Here is a 23,697-nt window from a genome sequence, read left to right as displayed (position 1 = left end):
TTGCAATTCCTAAAATGCATTAAAAATACATTCTCTGTTTTGGTCAAAGTTTCTTTCATGGTCTATACAGCATGGTATACCTTGCATATTATGATATTCTTGTTGAAAAACAAAGTCAAAATTTCTATGTATAATTCAGAATAACAAATAAATTAGAAATAAACCAATGAAAAACAAAATGAAAACAAATACTTTAACTGCATAAACAAAAAGAAAAGAAATTAGAGAGATTGGTGGAAAGCAGTTTGTTTAACTTTGGGGACAGGGTGATAAGAAAAGAAGTATCCAGAACAAAACATAACTGAAAGTTCCTCCAGGGAAAAAAACTGCATAAATCTGTCCAGAGGAGTGAGGGTCTGTTAGACTGAAAATGAGAACAGCATGCAAGGGGATTCAGATGTGAAGTGACATACAGAATAATTCCATCTGGCATAGATACCAAAGACGTTTAAAACACGTCACACCCACATTATAGCTATGTAGACAAAGATGTAAAAAAAATTGTAAAAAGAATAAAACTGCCAGTAACAGAAAAGTAGTTTTGAAATGTTTGAAGTATGAAAGACAGAAGTCAGTTGGTAGGACAAAAACTAGGACTGATCAAATACACAGCCTCTCCCACCACTCAGGGAAATTGGCAAAATACAGCAAAGAACAGCACAGTCTGAAGGGTAAGAATTGCCAGAATGGAGTCAGCAGTCTGAACAAATGCTGTTTGAAAGAAACAGTTAGAAACTGGCATACCTCCCAAATCAATAAATGCAGGTAACTCTAGGGCAGAGTATAATGGTCACGTAAAAGAATCTAAAATGCAGGTAATTTAGAACTGAAAACATACCACTGAATGCACAGATGTTTTAGATGCTCTACAGCTTTAGAAATTCTACCCACCAAATGCCTTGGCATACATTTTAATCTATTATCACTCTTCCAATAAAGTACATACCCAACCACCCAACTACATTATCCTTTCAAGAAGAAAAGAAAAGAAAAGAAAAGAAAAGAAAAGAAAAGAAAAGAAAAGAAAAGAAAAGAAAAGAAAAGAAAAGAAAAGAAAAGAAAAGAAAAGAAAAGAAAAGAAAAGAAAAGAAAAGAAAAGAAAAGAAAAGAAAAGAAAAGAAAAGAAAAGAAAAGAAAAGAAAAGAAAAGAAAAGAAAAGAAAAGAAAAGAAAAGAAAAGAAAAGAAAAGAAAAGAAAAGAAAAGAAAAGAAAAGAAAAGAAAAGAAAAGAAAAGAAAAGAAAAGAAAAGAAAAGAAAAAGAAAAGAAAAGAAAAGAAAAGAGAAAAGAAAAGAGAAAAGAAAAGAGAAAAGAGAAAAGAGAGAAAGAAAAGAGAAAAGAAAAGAGAAAAGAAAAGAGAAAAGAAAAGAGAAAAGAAAAGAAAAAAAAATTCATGTTGTTATATATATAAAAAAAAAAGTAGAATAAATAATAAAGCCAGTAGAATTTGATGTAAAGACACTGTTGCCTTTGAGACGATTTCGGCTCAGACCTATAACAGTAGTTCTCTGTATACGAAGTTTAACCAAGTCTGAACAATTCATTTCTTTAAATACTCACCAGTCTCCTTTCTTCTGAGCTGCTGACCTTGAATAACTTTAGAAATAAAATAAAATAAAAAAAAAAACTTATCCATAATCAGTGACATAGGATGTGTATTGAACATACAATTCTCATTAAGGGAGTGTTAGGACCATATTTTGAACACATCACCAGGCTGATTAATAACAATTAATGCAAAACTTAAAAGCATCAATAGATATTTGATCCTTGTCCATAATGCCACTGTCTTCTAGATGACCTTTTTCTAGGCATCTTTTCTCCCCCTATGTACTATTGCAGACTAAGTAGTTTCAGGGCGGGGGGGCACTTTATTATAAACTGTTTCCCATTACATTAAAAGTATACTGTTTCCAGATACCAAGTACAACATCCACCTCTTGTTAAGTAAGATGTCTGTTAATCAGGAAAGCTTTTTTTTTTTTTTTTTTTTTTTTTTAAAAATCGATAGATAAATTCTAAACTAAAGAGTATTTTGAAGTTTATCCTAGTTCCCCCCTTCCTCCCTTATTGTCAGTTTGTCACTTAATAAACATATGCCTGGAAGACCCAAGGCACTATTCCTTTTATACCTAAGCATGCAAAGATGCGGTGGCAGTGAACAAGAGCACAGAGGAGGGAACAATCTGTCACCTTGTTCGACGGTGAGCAGAGTACTACAGTGAGGTGCCAAATCAGGTGAGCACTCTACAGAGAAATGTTTTGAGGTAACTTTGAATAACTCATTAATTCATTCAATTTTTTTCCCCATTGATGCTTTGAAGTCATCCAGTTGTTGCTTTGCAATTTAATGATTTCTTTTTTAATATAAAAGACTTTAGTAACAATGGTTTCTAAGGCAGTATTGATTTATCAATATGCTACCTCAATATATTAACACTCAACTCTTTTTGCACAATTTTATACTATTACAGGCAAGTCCCCTTGAAGGGGACTAAAAGCAATCAAGACCTAGAATGATAAGCACAAAATAGAACTAAAAGGTTGGTCTCTCAAATCCCTATGCAAGTGAGAAGAGCTGCAGGACTTCTGCTGTGAGGCTGCCAACAAAGAGGGCAGATAAGGATGGTTCAAAATCTTCACTTGTAGCTTCATACTGAGCTGTAGACCTCAGCTGGTTGCACAGACAACTGCACCATTGTTGGGATAAAAACATTTATTATGATTTTAAGTAGAAGATGCTTGGTCAGTGCATACCCTGAGAAATTCACAGGACCTCACTTATCTGAGATTTATATTCTTTCAAATTTTACTTTTATCTGTGAGTTTGAACAGAGGACTTACAGAAACAGAGTATGATTACATAAGGTATTTGATTTAGGAAAGGATGCCAAAACAGGTTAACACAATAAAAGGGGAGGGAGGGACCAATTTACACAGTTCAATACCATAAAGGACCTCCTGGAGAGCTGAACGAAGTCCAGTCTCTTTAACACCTATTTATATAATCTCTTTTATTCATGCAAAAAGTGCTACCTAAATGAAGACCTGTCCCGTGGCTTTTAGTGAAAGATTCCTCTAGAATTTCACAAATTGTAATTTAACCAAAAAAAGGTAACTAATAAGAAAAAGGGCAATACAGTACGCTGGAGGCAGTTACTTGATTTAACTAACTAATGTTCTAGGTCTTTTCCAAGACAGATATACAGCTATGCCATTTATGTCAAATTTAACGGTATATTGAAAAATTAATGCAGAGACAAGCTTGTGGATGACCACACAGAGTCATGCCCTCAAAAGAATGCTGAGCTGGGAAATCGGAGAGGAAGTAACACTTTCATTTTACAATCATATTTTGCTCACACCTGAACTAAACCAACTCATAAAAGAGGATGATTTTTATGGGAAATCCAAGCAAGACAGAATATTAATTCTTGTATTAATCAAATAACAAATGCTATCTTACAGTCATTTTTACATATGGGAAGTCCAGGTTCAGAAAAGCAGCAAGTTGTTTCTTGAAGATAAAACATAAAGAATTGTTATAACAGCTATGGGGCTTCAAAAAATTAATTAGGGCAGTAAAATGCTATAACCCAGGACTGAGTCCATCTCTTCACTGTCTCCTTGTAGCCTAACTGCACAGAGAAACTGCTGCAATTCAGACACCTACCTCTTTATTGAAGTTTTGCGACTATATGTAGTAATTTTAACATGCACACACTTTAAAACAATATTAAAGGGCATATTGAAAAGCATTTTAAATATATTTTAGTTTTAGTTATAAGACTGATACCACTTTATTCTATTTTGCAGTTAGCACTTTCTCCTAGGAAACTACACAGAATACCCCAGATGTAGTATCATCACCATTATTTCTACTGCAAATGCAAAAAAGTAAAATAAAATAAAAAGATCTAAGCAAAAGAGGAAGATTCAAAAATTTACATGAATGTTTCATCTCAAAAAGCACATCTATTTCTATTTCCAGAACTTCATTTCAGCTTTTTTTTAATCACTGTACTCTTCATTTCATTTATACTTTAGTAAATTAATAACCTAAAATATCTATTACCACATATTAAATGGCATAGAAATAGATGGATTTGGCCTCTATGTCAAGGTTACATGAAACATGAACACTGAATTCAGTTCCTGGTTGTGGTTTAATTCTGTGTTGCTGAAGAAAGCTTGATTCTTGTTTTGCGAAGAGAATGGACATTTCAAGCCATTTCAGATATTATTTGCTACAAAAGTTTCTCTTTTTTCCTTTATAAATCTAAGCCTGTGTACCCTAAAAAGAGATGAAGTATCCAGACTGGCCCTCTTCATTTGTATCATGCTACTGCACTTCCAGATAGCAGTGTAAATCTAACGAGCAACTTAAATAAAAGAAATTGAAGTAAAAGAAGTTCAAAGGATACAAGGTAGAAATTGCCACAGTTTACCTTAAATGAGATGAATTGCACTACATACTTCAACTGTTACTTTACTTCAATTAAAAAAAAAGTAAAAAAATAAAAATAAAAAACAAAAAAGCTGCAATTCCAAGACTTCCAACTTATTCCAGTACTTGCATTCCAGTACTTGCATAACTGCAAGATAGATTTTAGAAGTTAGGATGCATTTAATAAACTGAAGTTTCAGAAAAATATGGAAAAAGTTTCCGTAGCCAATATACCTATTGCAATTGTAAATTGTAACTCTAGATATATTTGCCTATGCAATGATATGGTAAGTAACAAATAAAGGCCTCAATGTTTACAGATATAGCATATTTACAGTGATTTCAAATCCTGAATTTGTTTTCCACTTGTAGATTTTTATTTTCTGATATCAGATTAGAATGAGATCATAACACTAGTCACAATTGTGGTCCCCCTCTCCATTGTTTCCTTAAAGTAATCCCTGTAAGCGCCAACAACAAAATAGCAAAAATAGCCCACGGTAGATCAACAACAACAACAAAAAAACTAGGTACAAGCCAGCTCCAAGCTCAGTTCAAACCCCTGCACACTAATTTTCTATACAGAAGACAGCAAAGCTTCCTGCTAGCTGTGATTACATACATTTAATCCTATCAAACCACCGCTGATGACTATCTCAGTATCTCACACACGCATTTCTAAAGAGGACGAATACAGCTGAACAATTAAAATTAAAAAAAAAATAAAAAAATAAATAAAAATTAAAAAGCTGGAAGAGACAGTCCCATTTATATTGATATCTTAAAACATTAAAGAAACACTTTTGTAGCAGACATTCATTCTTTTACTGGATATCTACTCCAGAACATTAATATTGTACAAACAAATTCAATATCCTACAGTTGCAAGAATCAAAAGTTCCTATAAAACAGCTAGGTTATGGATACCATTTGTACACAGTTTTACATCCTGAACTACTCAGACATGTCCACGCTTTACTTAAAAAATAAATAAATAAAAATTAAAATTAAAAAAAATACTACAGCAGAATAATAGTAAAAGCAAGTACTGCTATTTCTGTACAACCATTTCTCTAAAACCATATCCATGAAATAATTACAAATGAACAAAATGAACTTCATATATTATATGCCAGGTACAGATTTCCAAGTATACAGAGATTTTATTGTAGAAGCAGCAACAAAAAAATAACATCTAAAATGAAGGTAAGGAGCAAATTAATTACAACAGTGCAGCATCACATAAAATATCATATTTGCCACTTAGCTGCCAGTTCTGCAAATACTAATGCACAGGTTACCTTTAGATACCCAAGTAGTTCCCTTGGGTTCAGTCAAAAAATTCTATGGTACCAGCACCTGGGGCATATACTTTCCATCCTCTGCATGTCAATATACAATGCTCCTCTCTCTGCGCTAGCCTTACTTAGAAAAAAATAAAATAAAATCTTCCTTATATTGCTTTCTATACAAGTAAGATTTAAATAAGAAACAGAAATAATATCACATTTAAAGAAAAATTACATTAAAAAAATTTTAAAAGTATCAAAAATGGCATTTTGTGCTCTGAAAAATTCAAATTTTCCCAGGGCCAAAATAGGAGTTCAATATGACTGTGCACTAATGAGTTCATTTACATACGTCTTCAAAAATTTATTGTACCACAACTTTAAGTAAAAATTAGCCCCAACAGATTTTAATGAAAACAATTTTCCTTTATCAAAATAAATAGTTAGTGGATTCTGTCATCTGTAATCCATTCATTGCACAAGGAAGTCATAAAATTTAGACTTGCATTTAAAAAAAAAAAGTTATGATAGATCAAAGTATTTCCCACCAATCAAAAGAATCACTATCTAATATCATTTATTCGATTTAAGGTTTGGAGAAGCTTTATCTTTGCTTTGGACCAACAACTCCAGTGACAGAAGAGATGCTTTGCCATTTGCCACTATTCTTAGGGGGTAACTGGTCTGTCCTGAGCAGACTACTGTCTTTCAACATGATCAGATAAAATGCTGAACTATGCAACACTTAAAAAAAAAAAAAAATCAATTTTTTGACATTCTCAGGTATACAGAACTTGATACAATTCAATTCTTACATTGTGAATATGTAAAACTGGGACATGCTTGAAATCTGGGCCCAGATTAAACTCAAACACCAAAGCTGTTTCTCTAAACAGAGAAAACATTTTAAAAAACACCTATCAACTCACTTCAAAAACCTCTAGGAGTTTGTTTGAGTCTGGTCCTAAAAATCTCACTTGACTTGCTTTCTAACAAAAAACTAAATTTGAGACAATAAAGAATGTCTCAAATAAAACTACCGTTTAAGCACTCTCTTATGTGCCATTTGAAGGCAGCAGAGACAGGCCAGAAACAGATTTACTAAAACAAAGTAGTTGCGTAGCTCATCTGAGCACTTGGGCTTGGAAAAGCCAATACCAAGGGAGCAAGCATCAGAAGAGACCATTGATTAATGCTGGCTCTGAATTATTTTTAATCTTTTCTTCAGCTAATCTTATTTTGTAACACATGCCAGTGGATCGTCAATAGCTTAAGAATTCTTTTCTTCAAAATCTTCACATATAATATAGGGATTTGTTTTATTAACGCTCAAATTTGCTGTGGTTCTTCTATATAAGACCCAAATGATTTTGTGGCAGAAATTGTAAAACAAAAGTCTACTCAAAAACAGATCTACACAACTGAAAATTTTGGAGGAAAATCGAGTTTCTTTATAAATTAAAAAGGACTAGGGAAAACAGCCGAGCTAGTCCTGTAACTTAAGGGAGAAGCTTCTCTAAAGGCATGATTGCTCAAATGGCTCTTGAAAATAAGAATTTTATGAACATACATGTTTAGAAGATATTTCTCTAGCTTCCTTTGAACATAATTTCTTATTGAAAACCATGATATAGAAGGGAGAACATTTTATTACCTGAATTTAGCATGGAAAAGAAAAAAAAATGTAGCAAAAGGGTTTTTTTGTTCCCCTTTTTCTTTGTCCTTCCTCACTTCTCTGATATGCATTCCCACTAGCACTTGAGTGATGTGCTGAGAGCTAAAGGGAAAAACCATAGAGCAAGAACTAAAATAATGAATATAAGTACTGAGAAACATCTGATTCCTATTTATGTTTATTGTTGGATGATAAGAATCAAGCACATCAGTGACAAATCTCAAAAGTAAAAATGAAGAAAAAAGGTTCATTTCTTTGGTTTGGCAGCGCATCAAATAACTTAGGAGCTATTTTGTGTTAATAAGAATGTATTTCACGCCTAAAACTGATGTTAAACACAAATGAAAATCCTTTCTAAATACTATAACAACCATGTACTTCAAATTAATGTTGCCTTATACCAGCTGTTACTGCCTCTGCATAACAGCCTTCACCATGGAATACTTCACCTGTATCAAGTTAAGTATTTGCATAAATCTTTGCAAGACTGGAGCTGTAGCCTTCATTAAATGCAAAATGGTAAACTTTTATACACCTACACTTAATGTTTTTGTAAACTAATCTATAAATTCATTATAGAGAGGAGAAATTGTCTGAGCTTTATAATAAAATGACTAACAATGACATTTTCTAAATCTTTTTGAAGAGCGGAGATAAAATAAATTGAGCTTTCGCTAGTATTGAACTGTACCTGTTGTGGTGTGGGTTTTTTGTTTGTTTTAAACAGAGCTGGGTATATTCTTGCACACCTTATAATATGGGAATGTTTGTTTTATAAGGATCTTGTGCTTTTTGTTGCTTTCTGCTCCCTTTGTTTCTAGTTCAAATGAGAAAAGCTTTTCTTCCCTATCCTGTTGCCTTTTTGCTACTTGGTCTTGGTGAAAAACAGTAATTACACGTTTCCTATCACTGTTCTTATCTTGTTTGCAATATGGCTGTTTTGGTTGTCTCATCTGTCATGTCTCCTCTTCCAACCAATGTTTTCTCCTCTTTCTAAGCACATAACATTAGCAGGTGAGTTGAGTAATTGGCCTTGGCTCCCTTCACAGTGAGAGGAAGGCAAAAACTGCTGCAGTGTGTGACTTGGTTATAGTATACACAGCAGCAGAGACAGGCAAGCTCTGGAGCTGCTCTATCTGTAGTAGTATTGCTCCCTAAATTCAGCTATGCTGTTGTTCTGTCTTCATGAAGTTTAGCACTATTTTGAAAACACCAAAATCCTACAGGTTAAGAAAAAAAAGTCACTTTTACCTAATTCACAAACTGCAACAAATGAAGGTACTGTCTTGATTGATATCAATGTCATTTGAACTTTCTACTACTTATTGACTTTTATTAATAATTTTTATGGTATAATAAAGGAAAGTTGTTAAAGCTCTCTAGACGTTTAGATATAGACAAGTAAATAGCATGTTGAGCATACCACAGTATGCAGTTCATACCAAGAAAGATGAGGTTAGAGATAAAACCTGAATGGATGAGGTAACTGGCAGTAACCACAAGAGGTTACCAAAGTCACTCAGAAAGAATGGGGATCTTGGAAAATCCAGGAAGCGTTACCAGGACCAGCATTCTTTCTTCCAACGACCATGGTTGGCTAATTCTTGGCAGCATGCTTGAACTTTCAGCAGTAAGGTATCTCAGATGGAGATTAGTTTTATATCATAAAAAATTATGCAAAACACTAAAAGAAAGTTCCAAGGTTTTTCTTCAACTCCACCCCACCATCCCCCCAAAGAAACTGTACATCATTCCATTTAGTCTGCTTGCTCTCTTTAATAGAAACATGCTCTTGTACTTTTGAAGTCATTAATGCCTGCACTTTCAATTTGGTTTGTTTCTTTTTATAATCCCAGTAAGTACAATGATATTTATCTCCTTTATTGCGTAACAACAAGCTGCTGCTGCATAACAGTTTACATCCCAACAACTTCAGTGTTCTGCTGAGCCTTCACAATCTCTAGCATAGTTAAGGCCTGGAAAAATATCTCTAATGCACTTAGTATGCCTTTTTTTTTTCCCCCTGAACAGAGTTGCTAATACAAATATTGCACGTGAATCGTTCAGTGCATCTTTAATACTTAATCTGACATCCTTACCAGAGCTAATTTAATGGAAGATGGTTTCACCTAAAGAAGAGAACACCTAGAATGATTCACTATTTAATTTGGAAAAAAAAAAAAAAAATCTTTCCATAAGGAGACTCTATGGGAACTTCATGATTTAGCCTCTGCTAACAATTTAAGTCTTATAATAATTCCATCTACTAAAAGTTTCATTGACAACAATAATATTGCTCATAGCAGTACTTTGCCACGTGTATGTGGACAAATTTGTTACCCAAATTACGAGTAACAACGTTCCAATAAAATGTTACAACTGCTGTGCTATGGTTTAAATAAAGCTCTTGAAGGTCTTCAGTCTTGCAGAAAATAGGTACAAAAAACACAGATGCAACACTTCTGGTAAAAATAGGAATATTTAACAAACATTGCTAATATCGCATTTTCAGTTTAAGGCTCTAGCTAATACATTTCATACAGTTATCCTTTACACTACAGTATATACTGTTTTTTTCCTAGTGCTTTTCAGCAAGTTTTCTTTAAGGTATTTTAAATCAGCTCTTGAATGCGTGTATTCTCATTCGGGAACACTTTCAACCATTTTTGTGATGTCTTCCAGCAAGTGTTTTACTGCTTATGTTTCAGCTGCTATAACAGAAAGCCTGAGACTAAATAACTGAGGCCACAGAAGCATTAGGAAATTCTTCTAACTCACGGATGTCCAACTGTAGGATTTGTATCCAAAAACGGCAGATATATGAATTTTTTGTTCCAACACCCTTAGGCCCAATCACTAAGACCACAATAGAAGATTAATAAATAAATTATCAAAGAAGCAGATATAACTTTACTACAAGGAGGAGTGGTACTATAAGGAGTACATGTTCTTAAATACTAAGTAGCAGCTTGGCTTTATAGATAGGCCTGATAGATATTTGGTCTACTATTTAGTATTGCAAAGCTCATCTTAGCAAATATATTTTCTATATAACATATATTTTAATATATTTTTATTATACTTTAATGGGACTGTTATAGGAAATGGCACTAGCATCTTAAAAGTTATGGTTTATAAATAATTCATGCTATATAAATCAAAAGGTAAAACTGCAGAAAACCAAATGGCTGCAACAATGGTGTTACTTCAGTTTAAATTTCTCTTTGGTGGTATGTACTTGGCATACATACATCAGGAACATTTCCAAATACATGGAAAAGCATCTTCTTTTCTATTTTGGTAAAATTTACATAAAATATCATTATAACATAATGTACAGATTATGATAAACTACACTGCTCTGCAGTTCCTTCAAAATGTCACAAGCATCCGTTACTGAACATATCTTCATAACGTTTAAGAGGTTAAAACATTTAGATAAAAGTATTCATCTTAGAAGAAAAGTGCAAGAATTTCACTTCTGATTTTTTTTGTGCATGTCTTTTCCTGAAGAACATTATCCTTCAGAACTATTTTCTTTATAGTAAGTGCTTATATTATATATATTAACTATGCTGATGATAACCTCCTTTCCTTACCTACCCCCCTCCCCCCCAAGTGTGGAAGACAACAAATCACTTTGTATCACTCATATGCTCAATAAAAATCATCTAGTACCAATTTTCAGCCATTAACTCCCCCCGCCTCTCCCCCAGCGCACACATGGAGTGTACCTGGATACCTGGACGTATTGTTTTCTGCAACTACTTTCAAGCAAGTTTAAACAGTAATTGAAGAAGATGTTAGGAGAAACTAACTACTCATTTCAGTAATTTAACAAACTTCTGGTATAAAGTTAGAACAGCTATGTTAGCATAAATCCAATTGATTAGTACCATACTACTTCTTAAGTGATCTAAAATTAATCTGACTTCCTTAAAGTCAAGTAATATAATATTAAAATCCTCAGATTAATAAACATAACAACATTTGTCATTTTCACTGTACAATTTTCTTGTACTCTTGACCAACATTTAAACAACTCTCAGTATAAAAAGTAGGATTTCAAACTCCAAAACCCGTTAGTACTAGTAAATGAAGCATATGTTTAGCTATGAAAAAAATTACTCTGATAGAATTACCTTTCTGAAATAAGTCAAATAAAAACATAACAAAAAGTGGATTTTGACATTTTATATTTTGTTGAATACCATTATTGCACAGGCAATCACTGTCTCTTACATATAAATTAACAGCCTACCATCTGTCAAGTGTTCAGATAATCACAGGGTTTAATGCACAATATGGTTATTAGAATGTGACCTGACAAAAGAAGGAGAATGCAACCTAATTTGGACAACGAAATCTATGATCTCACTTGCAAATGACAGTTTGACAAGCTATTATTCTGCATTTTGGCTTCTACAGTAAAAGCAATTTTACGCATACGTAATTCTATTAGTCATACAGCCAACTGCCTGTGGAAGATTACTTCAAACTATAAAATTTGCTTGGTCATTCAGGATTTTGAACTTAATTCTTACACAAATATTTGCAACATGAATACGAGTTTAATGATCTGTACGTACACACCTAGGAATAAAATACAAATCACTAGGCAAAAATAATCCTCTGTGATGCTACCATTAACTGTAACTACAGACTTCCCCTGTGAATTTTCAAGTAAGCATGCAAAAAGTCATTAAATCCATTAATTACCTATATATCAACTGATGTCTGCTTTTTCAAGAGTATAAGCGTACAGGACAGCTCTGTATGGAATCTGTTTCCCATCTTTGGTATTTGCTAATGAGCACCATTAATGATTATTTTTATTCAGAATAATACTTACATGCCACTTTTATGGCATATTCCATGTGCAATACCTTGTTTTTGCCAAGGTAAAGATTAATGACAGTTGTCTCTACTCAAGACTACTAAAAAATCCTATTCTTCTCTACTAAAAGAAAACTGTAACCTGGCAAGCCTCACGCGCCCACGGCTCCCACATTTTTCAAAGCCTCAACTGCATTGTTAATGCTCCAATAAAATATATTTCCAAAGGATATACTCTAAAGATTACTTCAAAGTGTAAAATAAATGCTTGAGAAAGATGAAGTTATGTCTTCAGAAAAAAAGAAGCATTCTAAGACGGTGACAAAACAAAAGAGTTCGACATAAGCAGTTATATTACCTGGAGGACTTCAGTAGGATAATAACTATGTAATTAGTAAAACCAACAAGTGAGGAAATCTTATTTCTTTATTTTTGATTCCACTGAGCCTCTGTTCTTTTAACTTTCATGTTTTCTTTAGTTATGACAAATTCTATGTTTTCGTACCACGTTGGCTTGGTACATTTGTGAGTCTGTGGACTGAACCTCTGCAGCAGAGAATCATGGGATCAGCTTTACACCATCAAACACACGGACACGAAATTTAAGAATAATGTGAGGGAACGATCACAAAAATCTCCAGAAGGTGGGGGGAAAAAAAAAATTTAAATCAGACCATGGTTTATGCAAGGCCTATCAGCACTTCAGAGTGCTTGCAGCTGTACAAAACAGCGCTTACCAGACAAGAGTCTGCTATTCAGATTACCAGATTTACTAAAAGAGAAATAAGAAAAATAAGAGCAAACCACAAGGAAGGAACATTTAGGAACTGAATCATTTAGGTTCAGTTTTACATATAGTAAAAAAAATCCCTATTAAATGACAGAAGATTTCAGTTGTACAACATAAGCATCACAAACTAGCATTTTCCAAAGCACCTGAGTGACCTATGAGCCTTATCCTTGTTTTGAAGATCCCACAATCTAATTAACATGCAGGACACCAGGCTCTCAAATGCCTTATAATGCACATAGTAGGATTTATAAAACATACTTAGCTGCGTCATCAGAATCTGTAATTGCTTTGTGAAACTGGCTTCTGTGTACTGATGAGCCTTCACGTAGCTCACGGGGAAGTTACTCTGTGATAAAGGTAAGAATAATCATTACGCAGACTACTAATTCTCTGGATGTCTCAGTGTGTAGTAAGCGCAAGGTGGTACATCAAACAAAAGCATCTTAGATTAGTGTGAACTACAAATGTTTACCTAGGGAATGACTGTTGAGAAACCACTAAGCAGTAAATTCAGTGGAATTCAAATTCATTGAATTCACCAGGTAAAAAAAGCATTAACCTTACTGAAAGTCAAACCTCTTGCAAAACTGGGGTTTAGGTTCTCCAGTCAGTTGGGTACATCTGAAAAAAATTACCCTTAAATTTAACCACTCAGAACATCATCCCTTACAGTAACCGACAACTTCTAGCTGACTTCAGGCTTTGCCTAGAAAACATTGCACGTCAAATCCAGATTACGAAAATTAGAGAATTACACAGAATTGTATTTGCCTAGTTAATAGCTATTAAGGGCTATACTCAGGGCAGGCTTGCAGTGAGACTAACAGAGAAGTTAACCTTCTGTGATGGCTGCTAATTGCCGGCTACTCCAGTGACTGGGGAAGCAGATCTCTGTGACCACAGCTGCTAAGTGACACCCGGTCAGCTTTACTGCAGTACATGGCACTTCAAACACAACGGAGTTGGTCAGCCTTAAATAACGGTGCCAGTGATGATTTCAAGTTACAATATTTGTAGCAAGCTGTGAAAATAACTTGGCCCCAACAGGATGTTCTAGAGGCTCCACATCTCACTTTGGGCAAAACGCTTCTGGAATACAGCCTCTGCTGCACTTTTAGAATTTACAGCTTGTGCTGGCAGAAGTGGGGCTGGAAAACGAAGACTTCTGGGTCAAAGCCTGCCTGAGTGGTGAAAGGAAAGCTTCCCACAGGTGGTGTGGATCTCAGGTGGAAGAACAGAACAGCAGGGCTTGCCAAAGGCGGTTTACAGCAGACAGGTAATTTGCCTGGCTCTGGCACAGTCAGTTCTACTGAACTGCAAGGGACCTCCTCCAGCACCACCGCCAGACCAGCTGGTTAAGAAAGCACCAGCATGGGACAGGCTGCACACTTCAACAGGGACCGGCACAAAATCTGAAAGCATGCTGGTGATACAGTAAGAGTAACACCTTCCAGCATCCTCTGCTTGGAGTTGGCAAGAATCTCTCTATGTATACTAAACATATCACCTTTTCTTTTCTGCATAAAGACAGAACTATTAACAGAGTTCTGTGCACGAAATTCTGTGGATAAAGCCTAGGCATTTATTTTCTTGTATTTGTACATCCCCATGAAGAAATTATAAAAAGGAAAGGGGGAAAAATGTATGAAAACACCTTAAAATCCACTGTTTTCAGGATGTAATTTTTACTCCTTAAACCCTGAAAATAAGGCTAAGAAAAAAAAATAAAAAAAAGTATAGGCTTCTAGAACACTTTTCACAAACTTTTTTTTCCTCTCCCCAAGACAAAATACGTTTACAGATGTTGCGTGTTAGGTTTCCCACTTCTTTTCTAAACAAGTAGCACATCAAAATACATTTTGTTTACCTATGGAAAAGTTTCATTCTGAAGATTCAGTGCATCATATTTTGAATTTCTTTTGGTCAGGGAGGAAAAAGTGACTTCATGGGAAGCTAATCAAAGTTTTGCATTTTAGGGCTAATTTGCAAGTTCTCTGGCCTATGCTGTTCGAGAAGGTGTTTATATAACCATGTCTCACCCCCCTCACCTGTCTTCCTTTTTCTCTCATGGGAACATGCAATTAAATACATTAGTATCAGCTTTTAAATAGTCAGAAAGACAATGCGACTTTTCTCACCAAAACATTTAAAATAATTTCTCACCAAGTCAAGGGAAGGGAAGGATGAAGATTGACGTCTGATTATTCCAAATCAGCCAAAATGCAAGAGTAGGAGCTGACCTAAAGCAGCCTATTACAGTTACCAAAACAAATGGCAGTGAGAATAGCTTCATACATTGTGTAAGGAATACACTGTAGGTGAAAGGGGAAAAAAAAAAAAAAAAACAACTCTTTAAAAAGAGTAACTTTGGTAATCAAAGAAGCTCATACTTTGCACTTCCTTTTAGAATATTCTGGCATTAGCACTGCCTGATCATTTGCTTCTCTATAATAATTTCATTGCTAACAAGATCAGAGGAAATGATTTATTCCACCCCCAGTCTTCCTACATTTGTACGTCATCCTATGGGACATTGGCTTTCTGAATTGCTTTTGGCCATCTGATATTATATTACTGCAGCCTTCCTCAGAAGGAGCCAGAAAAAAAAATCAAAATAATTACATTAATTCTGGGAATCAAAGCTTATTGACTTTCCCTTGAGCTATAATACCAAAAAGCCAGTTACAGAAGTTGCCAACTTATTTAATGATACCACCAACTCCTCCCTGAACTCATCAAAATATCTCTGAAAACATTCTCAAAAACATTTTTGATGTATAGCAATACATTATTAACTCTAATTCATCTCAACGCTGAAGATAGTAATTTCATCTGCCTCTGTTCCTTCCACCTGTTTGTGCCTAGCATAACACTGAAAAACATTGTCATTGCAAGGAAAATACCTTCAGGAGTGCTCTGAGTTGCCACATTCACAAGCAAACCAACATCTCATTTTCACATTCCAAGTATGTCTTATTTATTCTACAAAACTCATGAAATGCTTTTATTAGAATACAGTTCTAATAAAAATAAACATCCTCTACCCACCCAGTAGTTTATTCTGAGAACATAAATTCATAACATATTGCGCAGTATGAATGCTGCACTGGACAGAGTACCTATGTACCATTGTCATTTTTTAGGGATCAGTCTGAGTGAGCACTACCACACAAAAAAAAAGGCTACTTACACATGTATTTGTCCCAAAAATTCTCTTTGAAATTGTTGATACTTCTTTCCCAGATGTCCTCCTTTAGAGAGGAGACTTCCTTCCCCAACCCTTATTCTCCTACAGCCATAGTGTCGATAGCATCAGTTTAGAATCAGGTATTCAGCACTAAGCTTTTGTTGTTGTTACTAGTCTTCAAAAAGATAAGAAAAGGCCAAATCCTTTTCAGGTTCTTTCAGTGGTGCCCAGACTTGGAAGTCAGCAAAGACTTTCCTGCAAGAAATCTAGCTTGTAAAACTAGCACAAATAGATAAATAAATAAATAAATCCAAAGTACCAATGTAATAAAAAATAGTAAAAATGGAAGTGAGATTTTGTTTGCACCCTGACTCCTAAATAGCACAAAAATTTTAATGGACCTTCAGAGTGTATTCAATACTATCTAATATAGACCTGAATTCTTACCAATCTTTCAAACAAAAGATATTTACCTTCAGTTAGTATTGACTTGCAGTTTCATTTCAAGAAGTACAAATAAACCTGAAGTGAAAATAAAAACTATAAACAAGTTAAGATAGAAATGCTGCTTTATGTTGAAGGAATTTAAGTGTATTCTAAAAAATACTGAAATAGTCTGGCATGACTTACTGATTTAAGAGTAAAAAGAAAAAGAAAAAAACAAAAAAACAACTCCTCCAAAACCCAAATAAAAGAAAGTTGGACTTGATTTGTTTGTACAAATTCATGTCTGCAATTTGGCATATTTAACTAAAATAAATGTTTCTAAAACCTGACTTAAGCTAAATAAAATATATTAATAGGCTGAGTAAAATAGTGGTAATATAAATATGTCATTTTAGGGTAATAAAAATAAGCAGGTTTACCTATATTTCAAATCACGTGTGAATTAGTGTAGGAATTTATACTCCCTCATGCAGAGTACCGAACACTGAGATTAGGAAAAAGAAGACTCAATTAGCTACCGCAGCTTCCTAGTTCTCACCATTAGAAACAGAACATTTGAGAGGTAAAAGACTATGACATTTCAAAACAAGGACATGGCCAAAAGCCATCCTCTCCTTTTAGCACTGAATGCAAGTTGGAGTTTCTCAGCAATGAGGCCACTCCTAAACACTCGGCCTCACTGAAACCTCACAGCTCAGTTTGCCTCCGGTAGCTCCTCTGGGCAGGGAGGGACAGCTACCAGACAGGGTCTTCTGGGAGAGCAGCTGGAACAAACTGTTTAGCTTCTATTTTCTTTGCTGGTCTGTCTATTGAGAAAATTAGCATAGATTCCATCAAACTCTCCATTCATTTGAAAACATAGGGGCAGGACAGTAGTTTGAGACACAAAAATGTGGTGTAGGCTTAACGATGCTAATAGGAGATTTTCAGAAAACTGTTTAATGAAAAATAATTTATTAGAGAGCTGCATTGCAGTAGAGTTATAGAGCAGTCACTGAATTATTAGGGATAACAAAATAATGCAACTTTGATCTAAATGGTTATAATTTTCTGTTTTTAAACTGAAATACTATAAGTTGCAGCAGTATGATTATTTAGATATTAAAATTTGTCATCGTACAAAAATGGCATTACTCATAGCTAGAATGGATAAGCAGGAATAATGGTGAAGCAGCACAGAAGTAATGAAAATTACAATTTATATATAAATTGGAATTCTCATTGAATTAAGTCAGTTTTTTATGTTGACAGTATATAGCATAAGAGACAAAATTAGAATCTTTATTTAATTTCTACTAAGAGTTCAAAACTGCAATTTCAGAAGTGCTTGATAAAGAATGTCCTTTTTGAAAATTGATTTGCATTAACCTTTTGACAGTCTACCTAACTGAATTAGTTTAAAGGGTGTCTAACATCTGCAGTGACATGTGCTATCTCTGTTCCATTCCTAACAGAATTCCCTTGCCGGGCTGATGATATATTTCTGCGGCTATTCCTTCAGGAATATTTTAAATGTAAAAAAATAAAAGCAAACAATAATAATTTTGAAAGTTAAAAAAAAATAGCAAAAAAAAAAAAATCATGCCGGGGAGGGGAAGCATAGTTGAAGGAAATAAGTCCCTCCTTAAATGTAAAGTTTATTTTCTCATACTAAATGGCAAATATCGGCCCTGCAATGCCCAGGATTTTGACTCCAGATTTGGATTTGCATCTGCTTCAATGACAGTTGAATGGTTTCACACATTCACCTTCGTCTTTATCCTGTGGGTACTACGTAGGGAGGGGCTTGAATGTGTCAGGTTTCCCTATTAAATATTCAAAGCCTTTTGCTAAACCTTAGCATCAGAACAGGTTACTGGTGACTTCAATACTCTCCAACTGGCTTTGTGAGCCCATAAATAAGCAATTTCCTAATAACATATTTCAGTCTTGCTGCTATCACACAGTATTACCTAAGTTACATTAATACACTTACCTTTTTAATAGTAAAATGTGTACAGCAGTTTCTACTGGATGAAGCCTTGATAATACAGGTTTCATAAGTGGACACAAAATTACAACTACTGTGCAATTTCTTCAACTACCTTATTAAACACAAACAATTCATTTACAAGATGTTCAATATGCTGGTGCTAAGAGCATAGTCTTTTGCAGTGTCAGCAGTACAACCTAATCAGACCAAGGTGTTTTGCTCCTGATCTTTAAGAGTTTAAGAAAAAAAAAAAAAAAAGCTAAAAGATGTAACTGAGTGATTAAAGTTTTATCTCTTACCAACTATGATGAAGAGGAATCCCTTTAATTGTAATCTGAACATCTTTTTGCCATTTCTGCCCAGAAGCTAGAGCTTCAAGAGATATAAAGAGTTCTGTGGCACATGATACTTTCTCCAGAAAATCAGGCATGACTGACGGACTGTCAACTGAAATGGTTTTGGTTTGAGTTTTCTTTTTTTGTTTTTGAGCACGGTTTTTGTTTTGTTTTGTTTTTCTTTCTTAAGAATTGAGAACATTTTAAAGGATAGTGATTTTAACTTAAGAATTACCTGACTTATTTCAGTCACCTTTCAAAACAGAATGATTCAACATCTGTTAGATGCAGAATTTCAACTTTACAAATAAATAGTTGTAAATTAAATTTTTAATTAGGAAATAAAGCGAGACTTGTTAATAAAACACAAGATACTAGTTACACATCTTTAAAACTTGAGGAACGCATTATTATTTAATTTCTGTTTGTAGATTAACCTGATTACAGGTAACAGTTCATAGCATCAGTAAGCCACCTTCAGGAAAATAAACCTAAGATGTTTCCAACAAATAACAGTTTATGAAGGTTAACTGCTTTATTTCACTTAGAAAAAACACCCCTGATTACAACAAATTTCCATTTTACCCAAGAAATATTGGTATAACAATGACTAATAACTAATCCTGAGACAATTGCAAATTTCTAATATCCTTTGAACCTCCTATACCATAAAGAAGCGTTATGGAATCAAAGTCTTAGTAAAAGTTCACATTTCAGGTTGTATAAAGCCACCGCATCTTAGTCATACCATGATATACAGAATTTTAACACCATATGATGCAGTCACCTGGAAAACACATTACCACTGCTGTTACCTCACTCTCCATCCATACTTAAATTCTAACATAAATTTGGCAGCTACTACATAGAAAACTTTTCAAGTTAGAAATCAACGTGTCATACATGCTGAAAGGTATAATCCTAATTTTCAAGGTGTGGAAAACAGTCTTCAGAAGCTTGAAGGACAATGCCTGCTAAGCTCATGCAGTAAATACACTGACAAAGATGAGGAATCAGAAAATCCTTCCAAGCACTGTTTCTGTACCAACATTCAGAAATAAGGAAAAAAAAAATCCTTCATATAAGAGGATAAAACCCAGCAGTTTGCATGGATTTTTTTTTTTAATCACACTATGTATTTAAAATCCCTATGACGTATGTGAAATATAAAGAAATATTTGTACAAATTATATACACCTATATTCCATACTTGGTAAAGATCCTTTTTCTGTTCAGTAAAGGAACAACATTCATAATATTACTATTGTCCTTGACAAAAAGACATTTTTCCATGCTATCTGCAACTGAGGAAGTGACTCAGAACTCACCAGTCCTGATTTGTGAACAAGGAATTAAAATTTATGTGACTGCAATATCACCTTGACTGTACCTGAAATCTTTAAGACAACATGACATAGGAGAACAATTATAAAAACTAGTAACGAGAAAAATTACTCCATTCAGCTGTTCAATTTACACAGACAAAAAGATGTGGTATCAACACATGCACTAAACTTTACCCACTTCATTTTTACTTCCTTTCTCAACAATCCATCCTACTGATGTTCAAAAAAACACCCACTGCAAAGTGGCTGCTGCTAAGATAGTTTGTTTTGAGCTACAAAGCCATGACAAAAACTTTATGATAGAAACATCATGGCACAATGTTGTTTTTTTTTCCTCTGAAGGGTCCTGTTTACAGTGTAAAAACCTCCTTCTCTGTCAAGTGCTCTATTTTAGAATAATCTGTTTACTTCCTGTCCAAGTTATTTAAAACTACATACTTGTCATCAATGCATAACAAAACTCCCATTGATGCCATTTCTAATGCTTTTGTAAACTAGTTACCATATTGAGGCTTTATATGAAGCATTCCTTTGTTTCATCTACTAAATGCTGTACTACCAATTGAATACTTTATCCTGAAAACCAAAAGCTTCAGAACAGTCGTTTAACAGCCACTACATAAACAAGTACAAAAAAAAAAAAAAAATGAAGAAATTTGAATGCAGCATGCTACTCTAATTCAATACAGTAAAAGAAAGATTCTTTTACTGACTCATTTCAGAGACAATACATCAAAGGCAGCAAATGTTTTTATAGCCACTGAAAATATGAAAGACAATTCTTGATTCTAAGTATAACATCCAATCCTCATATTTACTGAGACTTGAGAAATAAAAAAGAATAAAAAGATTTTCCCCCCTTCCCAGAAAATAGATTAGGTAGGCATGACATTTTTCTACTTCACTGTTGCATGCATTTATAAGCTTTCCTTTTGTAGCATTTATGAATTCAAATGGTGCTAGGGTTAAGTTGGAGGAAAGCAATTTGGCATGCATGCATTGAATTTTATCAAAGAAAGCAAAAGCAGTCCATGAGGTCTGGACTGACCTTAAAGCAGAAGTATTTATTTGGAGATTCTAAGGGCTTATCAATTGTGTCTGGTAAGAAGGAACCTAAATTCAATCACACTTGCACGCAATGTCACCTTAATTCAAGGAATCACCTTTCAGTTCTATTGGTGTGTCAATAATATAGTTGTTATTCTATTACTATAAATATTATCCAAATAAATAAATTCTATGTATAAGTAAAAAGGATATATTAGGCCTACATTTTTACAGGATTTTATGGGATATAGAAGCAGGTTTCCAAAGTCAGCTACTTCCAAATCCAGATAATTTATTAAAAAAAAATCAACCTATGCTGTTCAATGCAGTTATATTTTCAAAGTGTGTGTATATATAACAGTGATGCCTTCTGTAAATAGCTATCCCACAGAAAATATTAAAATAATCTTACAAGCAAATAAATACCACAGAAAATTGTCTTAGAAATTTCAGGTACACAAAGGAGGTAATTTGGAAAAAAATATCTTTAAAGTACTGCTGTTTTTACTAAGTAAGCTATTCGTAAATTATTCTGCTGAAATACAAATGCATTCCTGTTCTCCAGAAACAGGACACTACTATATTATTTCAAGGTAGGATTCCTTCCATTTGTCTGTGGAAGTTGAGCAGTCAGTGTTTCCAACTCTCAAGTCCTCAATAAATTAAAGAAATGCATTAGAAACAATTAGTGGGAAAACGTTTACAAGAAATGTGCCTCTTAATGACAAAGGCACTTGACCAAATGCAGAATACTGCAGCACGAGCACTGAAACAACGTGCAAGTGGACTGCATTTCCTGAACACTTCCATCTTTCTGCCAATTAAACATTGCAATTATTTCCAGGTACCGATGTGCCAGTGATTAAGATTCTATTATTATTTTTTCTACTTTAATCACTCTCCTTCCATCCTTTTTTGTCCTTCCCTAGTTATTTCCTTTAATTGTTGGAAAATCTGAGACTGTTTTAAAACCAGCAGCACACAGAAGTGATCATGTCACTGACACTGAATTCAAGTCCCATGTTTCATACATTCCAGGTATGCCTACATCCTTTATTCTAATACAATGTGGCGTCCTGCAGCCCTGATTAATATTGCCTTTTTTTCTTTCCCTACTAGAGTAATAAATAATATTCAGTATTATTTATTGCCAGATATAGCCAGCATCTGAAACACCTTACCCCACTTTGTCAGTGGGGTTGTTCCTCACCTTTGATTCCCTCTGTCCTTTATAACTAGGCTAGAACCAATTATTTTAACGTTCCATGACAAAAGGCAGACTTCTTCCCCCCTCCTGTTGGATGTGGGTCAATATGCCACAAAACAAACTCCTTCACATCACTCATTTTCACTAATAGTCTAGTCACAGAGTGGGTTTTTTTGTTTGTTTGTTTGTATAAGTGGTCTGAGGGGACCAGCTGGACGTTAATCTCTCAACATCTCTAAGAAATTAAAAGTCATCTGCAGTACAATGGCACCAGTTATGTACTGTTACATTCTTTCTTTGCTGGTATTTCAGTAGTATATTCAAACTTAAATGTGTTATTTTTAGGTTTCAAAGGTTGGGATGAGCAGCTATCTGAGCTTACATCTTTGTCAATTTACATGTCACAGACATAATACAAGAGAATATGTTCTTGAAATGTCTACACCTAGTGGTCTCAGGATGCCAACTTGTTTCCCGAATTCAGGATGACAACTGGTTGATGGATACCTAGTGTCAAGTCTACTCTTTCCCTTCTGTCTACATGATGAATTCCTTTTTTGGGTCAGATATGCAGATGTTTCTTAGTTCTGGCTGTACAAAACAAAATCTCTGATTTTTCTGCATCTCTAATCTGTTTCTTGAAACTACTGATCCCCCTGCATATTAACACACACTTTATATAAAGAAAATGACCACTGAACTCCAACAGGAAAGAGAACTGTTGCAGCTCTTAACCCAAATAAAAACAGGAGAAAGGGAACTGGGGTCAGAGAAATGTAAGCCAAAACTCTCTGTTGAAGATTAATACAGTAAGGATTAGAGCATGCATATTTGACTCACTGGTCACCTATCACATACAACAGGAACCAAAATAACTACAGTCAAATAGAAGATAAAGCAGGTACAAACAACTATAAAAGTACAAATCACTGTTGCCATGTTTAAGTGAACTTTCTTGCTTCTCAAGTTTTCCTTTGAAAATACTTTTACGCACCAGAAGTATTTGTTCCACTTTCCTTTTTTGTTTCTGTTCACCTAACTATAAACAGCTTAACTGCGCATATAAACATTAAAAATCAATTTACTATGTCATAAAACACAAATATCCACCAAAAAAA

At 34.2% G+C, this 23,697-nt stretch overlaps 1 protein-coding gene across 6 annotated transcripts in view; it reads right to left on the bottom strand.

Moving 5' to 3' along the window:
• Positions 1-23,697, bottom strand: part of FHIT (fragile histidine triad diadenosine triphosphatase) — a 560,843-nt gene that overhangs the window by 516,466 nt on the left and 20,680 nt on the right. The window contains exon 1 of one of the 6 annotated variants that reach the window (XM_067003234.1): positions 7,389-7,467. The exons of 2 other annotated variants lie outside the window; for them this stretch is intronic. The gene's annotated coding sequence lies outside the window, so the exon portion shown is untranslated. Of the gene's footprint in view, positions 1-7,388; positions 7,468-23,697 lie in introns of those variants that run through there. 3 more of the 6 variants (XM_067003233.1, XM_067003235.1, XM_067003232.1) reach the window with 3 other exon arrangements.

Source organism: Anser cygnoides, chromosome 10 (assembly GCF_040182565.1).
Source record: "Anser cygnoides isolate HZ-2024a breed goose chromosome 10, Taihu_goose_T2T_genome, whole genome shotgun sequence".
NCBI classification, from domain to species: Eukaryota; Metazoa; Chordata; class Aves; order Anseriformes; family Anatidae; genus Anser; species Anser cygnoides.
This window is presented reverse-complemented; position numbering and strand designations above follow the sequence as displayed.